Source organism: Melanotaenia boesemani, chromosome 8 (assembly GCF_017639745.1).
Source record: "Melanotaenia boesemani isolate fMelBoe1 chromosome 8, fMelBoe1.pri, whole genome shotgun sequence".
Classification (NCBI taxonomy): domain Eukaryota; kingdom Metazoa; phylum Chordata; class Actinopteri; order Atheriniformes; family Melanotaeniidae; genus Melanotaenia; species Melanotaenia boesemani.
In genome coordinates, this window is record NC_055689.1 from 22,704,075 (window position 1) to 22,710,102 (window position 6,028).

Consider the following 6,028-nt stretch of genomic DNA (forward strand, 5'->3'; position numbering starts at 1 on the left):
TGCTGGCACACTGTTCTCCCAGTGCACACTCACCTGCACCAACCGAGTGAACTCTGGACCCTGCAACAAATGGTTATTCTCCCCACTGTCTTTTTTATTATGCTTCTCACATTCCTTATTTGGGGATGAGGGACAAGATGAAACTGACTATTTGTGAACACAGTTGGCCTCTGCAGTTTGGTTTATAGGTGAAAATCCCCTGAGGCAATTCCCTCTTTCTCTCAGAGGAGTGTATGAAGGATTTCTGAATATCCAGCTATTTATTGAGTAATTAAAGAGACATTTTTTGAGGTCTGGGCTCCAAAATTGTCTTCATTTGACACCTTCATCTGCCTCATCTAGCAGAAGAGGGCTATTGTTGTCCCACTCCATTGATTATATACCTTTGTTCTTGTAACCATGGGTCAAAGACTCTCCGTTCCCATAGTGACAATCAAAGTAAGACTCTGCCAACAGCCACACAGCATGAAGCTTGATTTAAGGCAGCATCTAAGAAGAATCACAAATACAAGAGTGTTGTTCATGCTTTGCTGTTAAACCTGATAGTGTTGCCCCTGTGTGCAGCAGTAAATTGTGTATACCTGCTATCTCATGCTGAGAAATCAGCGGGGCTGTGTGGACACTGGATTTACCCTATTTGAAAGCTTCTCCTCATATAGCTCATGACCAAGTGAAAGTGCAGGCTAATTACTCTCCTGCTGGGCTGTGTTCATCCACTCCAGGTTGGAATTTCATGACACATTAGATTACTCTTGTTAAACAACAGTTTGCTCTTGATCAACCTGACAGTTAAAGCAGAATCAGTAAAAATCTGACGTAAAGAGGGTAGTTTATTGGACACACTCAGATCCCTGTGGTTAGAAAGCACTGAGACAATCATCCATTTAACACTGAGTTGCAGCAGTTATGTGTTTTCTTAGCTCAGGGTAGAGCATCTGAATTAATCTTACACAATGCATTATTTACTGAACTGAATAAGATCATTACTCAGTCAACTTGTTTTTCAGGCGTGCAATATTTAGATCCTGAAAGCGTAAGACTGTGATTAATTAAGTAGAAAAGTACTTCACTGTGATATACTGTATGCTAAAGATTTTATGTGTAACCTGTAGAAAACCCTGATTATCAATGACACCGGTGGCCTTAATGTAAACTAGGGGTCAGTATCCTGTTGGTCGAGCAGGCATGTGAATTGTTCTCATCGTGTAGGAATATCTAACACCAAGAAAAAAAAAAGCTGTCTTTTCCACTTCAGAGGTGTTAGCTCAGAGGGCTCTCATATTTAAGACTTGTGTGAGATGGTTGATTTTCCTCATAGCTTCTCATTGACCACAATTAGTGTCAGCTTGAGAGTCCAGTGTCATGTGGTTCTTTTGTTACCTCTGTCAAGGTGGAGGCTATGTTTTCAGCGGCGCTGGTTTGTCTGTCTGTCTGTCAGCAAGACAACACAAAAAAGATTGATTAAATTTTCATGAAATGTCAGAAATAGAATAAGGAACAAGTGATTACGTTTGGATCACTGTCTGGATCCAGGATTTTTCTTTTTCAAAGATTCTTTACTATAGGGACACAGGGATATTTTTGCTATTACTGCTTTTAACTCAACATTTACCACCCAGAATCATTGGCAAAAAAAAAACAAAAAACAAACAAATAATAAGACTATTATAGCCATTTGCTTCCTCTTGTTGTCTAAGTGTATGAATTCTAAGTGTAAGAATCCTAAATAAGATGAGGCATCTATCCTGCTGATGGAGATAGAAAGTGATATTAGCTTGAAGTATACATGAGTGTTGGCATGGGGTTGGTAACTGGGTGGTCTGTTGCTCCAGCACAGCACATTAAAATTGTTTGTCATGCATTACAGTCTTCGGGATACATAGAGAAGTAAGAGTTTCACTTTTGTACTTAAAAGGTGTATTAGTCTTAAACATAGACTTTATTGTCCCCAAAGGGGCCCTCCTGCACCACAATGTCTTTTGTCTATGCTCTGAAGGCAATGGGGTGAGGTATTCATGTAGTAGATGTGTAGATTTCTGTGCTATTTAAATTGCAGTGTGTGTGGTGACCTTATTATTGAGTTCAGTGGGGTTAGATGTGAGCAGACCAATGATTTTTGCAGCAGTGCTGGTTGTGCATGTACGTTTAGTCCGTTTTTTAACAGAGAACATGTTATAAAAACAGGTGGAGCAGGATAAATTGTATAATGCTTTCATAAAGTGACAGAAAGAGATGTGAAGTAAAATACAGAGTCCTCTAAGTTTAAAGATGGCCGATAGATTCCGATGACTAAGTTTTTGATTGTCTGTAATGTGCTGATAAAAGATGAGTTTGTTGTCTAATGATACTTCAAGATGTTTGAAACTGTCAGCGGTTTCTACTGTGTGGTTGTTAATGATAATGGGGTACTAGGGTGGGGGAGTGGGAGGGCTGATTGTCATTTCCTTTGTTTTGGTTACATTGAGGTGAAGGCGATTGCTGTCACACCACTAGATAAAGTGTCTGATGGTGTTGTGATGATATTCCAGAGTTGAGTGTTCATCTATGAAGAATGCAACAAGAGGTTGGCTGTGTCATCAGGGCGGTAGTGGTTGAGTTCTGTGGGTCAGGGTTTGGGAACTGGGAATATAGTGGCAGTTTTCCAGATAGCTGGCATTGTTATCATCATGTAGATTTGGGTAAAGATTGAATGAAAGTTCCTGTGAATGATTCTTTAGCACCTTTGCTGAATAATAATAATAATAATAATATTTAACCAGATTGTCTTTCTGCAAAACATTAAGCAAGAAAAAAGCCAGATACTTGTTTAGCACTGAAATACTTATTTTAAAAGTGTTGGCAGGGTTTCAGGAGGCAATGAGTCTGTGATGGATGACCCTTTTTAGCATAGACCTTAGCTTCATCTGGTTACATATATACTGTATGTGACATGTAGAGTAGCAGTCAGAAGCTTGGACACACTTTTGAATTTAATCTAATAGGTGTACAGTACTGACTACAGTAATGGCTGATTAGGAGAAGTGTGTCAAAATACAGAAAGTTATTTCCATAAGTGTGGTCAAGTGCACTCAGAAGAATGATGCTGATCTGAGCACATTATTGTATGTTCATTTAACTGCCTGCTCTTAAACAAGTTTGATCCTTAGGGCGTTAATGGTGCTTACTGTGAGTCCAAATGTTCCCATATTTGGAAACATTTTTCCAAATTTCTGCCCTCAGAGTAAAAACATAATGTTGTCACCAGACTGCAGCCGAATCCTCTGAAGGGACAACACAACACATGCACATGACATTTCCACAAGAACCAAAGTCAAAACATAAAACATGAGGACCTAAAGAGACTGGCCATCTGGATGCCTGGATGTGCAGGTGATGATCTCAAGGTTGAACAGCATCTGCATAAAAAGTTTCTTTCACCCAGATATGATAAAGATAATATTGCTACTATGGTGATACAGCTGTCTTTAAATGTAGGGCTAGATAGACAATAATCATGCAAGAACACACAGGGCTACCTTTTTAAATATATTAAACTGAAGATTAGTTCAATAGTCTATAAAAATCTCTAATTTTGTTTGGAAATTTTACAACAACTCTATTAATGCTTAAATCTCTTTATAGAGCCAAGCTGCAGATTCCTCATCCCTTCATAATCTAGTAATGTTATCTATCTATCTATCTATCTATCTATCTATCTATCTATCTATCTATCTATCTATCTATCTATCTATCTATCTATCTATCTATCTATCTATCTATCTATCTATCTATCTATCTATCTATCTATCTATCTATCTATCTAGATGACATACAAAGTTGCTCCTGTCAGCCAATGGTGAAATCATGGCAACGATAAGTTAAAAGCAACATTGAAGAGCAGTTATTGTATTGAGGTCCAGTATCTGTAGCCTAGTGTTATTTTAGACACAAAGCTCTGTGGGACATGATAGATGTTGCTGAGTTCTTCTGATATTTATTAAGACCTTTTTGTCTTTTTCATTGATGATAAGAGCTGGAGAACAAACTGGGCTCACTCTATTGTCAGAGATAACCAGACAATAACAGACCAAACAGGACTAAAACTGGGAGCACTACTTTATCAAAAATCATCAAGTTTTTGCTGTTAATTAGTTGGAGGTAGTGACTGCTATTTATTTTCATCTTTAAAAAGCTGCATTTGCAGTGAAAGGTGGGGAAGAAAACGTGGAGTGGCGATGAACAGACTGGATTTGTCTACCAGGATTTCAGATTTCCTCCCTGAGCCGCCATCTTGCCGTGGTGTAGGAATTTGCGTGTCCTGATGATCCTAGTGGCTGTGTTATCAGGGGCTTTATGTCCCTGGTAGGGTCACCCATGGCAAACAGGTGTCTAGGGGAGGGACCAATTAAAGTGCGGCTAAAAACACCCCTATGATGACGACAAATCATGGACCCAGGTTTCCCTTGCCTGGACATGGGTCACCGGGGCCCCCCTCTGGAGCCAGGCCTGGAGGTGGGGCACAGAGGCGAGCGCTTGGTGGCCGGGCCTTTGCCCATGGGGCTCTGTCGGGCTCAGCCCGAAAGGGTGAGATGGGCCCCCCCTCCTGTGGGCTCACCACCTGCAGGAGGGGCCATAGGGGTCGGGTGCAGTGTGAGCTGGGTGGCTGCCAGATGCGGGGACCCTGGTGGTCTGATTCTCGGCTGCAGAAGCAGTTTCCTCTCTAGCAGTTCCCCTGGACTGGCAGACTGGGGTGGTGGCCCCCCTCTTTAAAAAGGGGTACCGGAGGGTGTGTTTCAACTACAGGGGGATTACATTCCTCAGCCTCCCTGGTCTATTCAGGGGTGCTGGGGAGGACAGTCCGACAGATAGTCGAACCTCAGATTGAGGAAGGGGCAGTGTGGTTTTCATCTAGGTCGTGAAACAGTGGACCAGCTCTACACTCTCTTCAGGGTCTTGGAGGGGGCATGGGAGTTTGCTCAACCAGTGCTTTGTGGGCTTGGAGAAGGCGTTTGACCGTGTCCCCTGGGGACTCCTGTGGGAGGTGCTCCGGAAGTATGGAGTGCTGGACCCCCTTGTACAAGTTGTCCCTGTACAACTGGTGTCAGAGCTTGGTCCGTATCACCGGCAGTAAATCAGAATTGTTTCCGGTGAGGGTTGGACTCCGCCAAGGCTGCCCCTTGTCATTGATTCTGTTCATAACTTTTATGGACAGAATTTCTAGGCGCAGCCAAGGTGTTGAGGGAATCCAGTTTGGTGGCCTCAGGATTGGGTCTCTGCTCTTTGTGGATGATGTGGTTCTCTTGGCTTCATCGGGCCGTGATCTTCAGCTCTCAGTCTGGGTTTCCCTGCTTAGGCAGCTGCCCCCGCAACCCGACTCCTGATAAGCGGCAGATAATGGATGGATTTCAGATAGGAAACTTCACTGAGCTGTGTTCCAGACATTGCTGAACACAATTTAAATGATCACTAACACCACAATCATTGAAGCCAATATTGCAATAAATTGATGATTTTCCAGGTGGATGGGCTTAAAACATTTTAAGTGGCCCCAGACTCTCAAAAATATGGCATAATGCTACACTGAGACTTGTATCATGCTTTGATTGCATTGATGAATCATGAATGAATGTGCAATATGCAGAGATTATTGAAGAGTGCCTTCAACAATTTTTTAGAGTATTTTATTTTCAAGTTTTTAAGAAAAAGAACACACACACATAGAAATAAAAAACAAAAACAAAACAAAAAACCAACACATTTCAGCCCTTTTCCCTTACCCACCCACTATCAAGTTAAGAGGCAGAATAACAGTTTTCTACAATGGGGATTGGTAAGGTGCCCATGTAGGTCAAATAAGGTGGCCAAACCTCTACAAAAAATTATAGTCTTTTCAAAGTGTATATGTAATCTTTTCAAGAGGACTACAACTACTTATTTCAAAAATCCATCTTGCTACAGATACTTGAGAGTCAGACTTCCTGGCTGCACACAAGGCTAATGAGTTCTTCTGAGCTTTTGTAAGTTGTGTATTAATTGTTGTAAAGTCTCC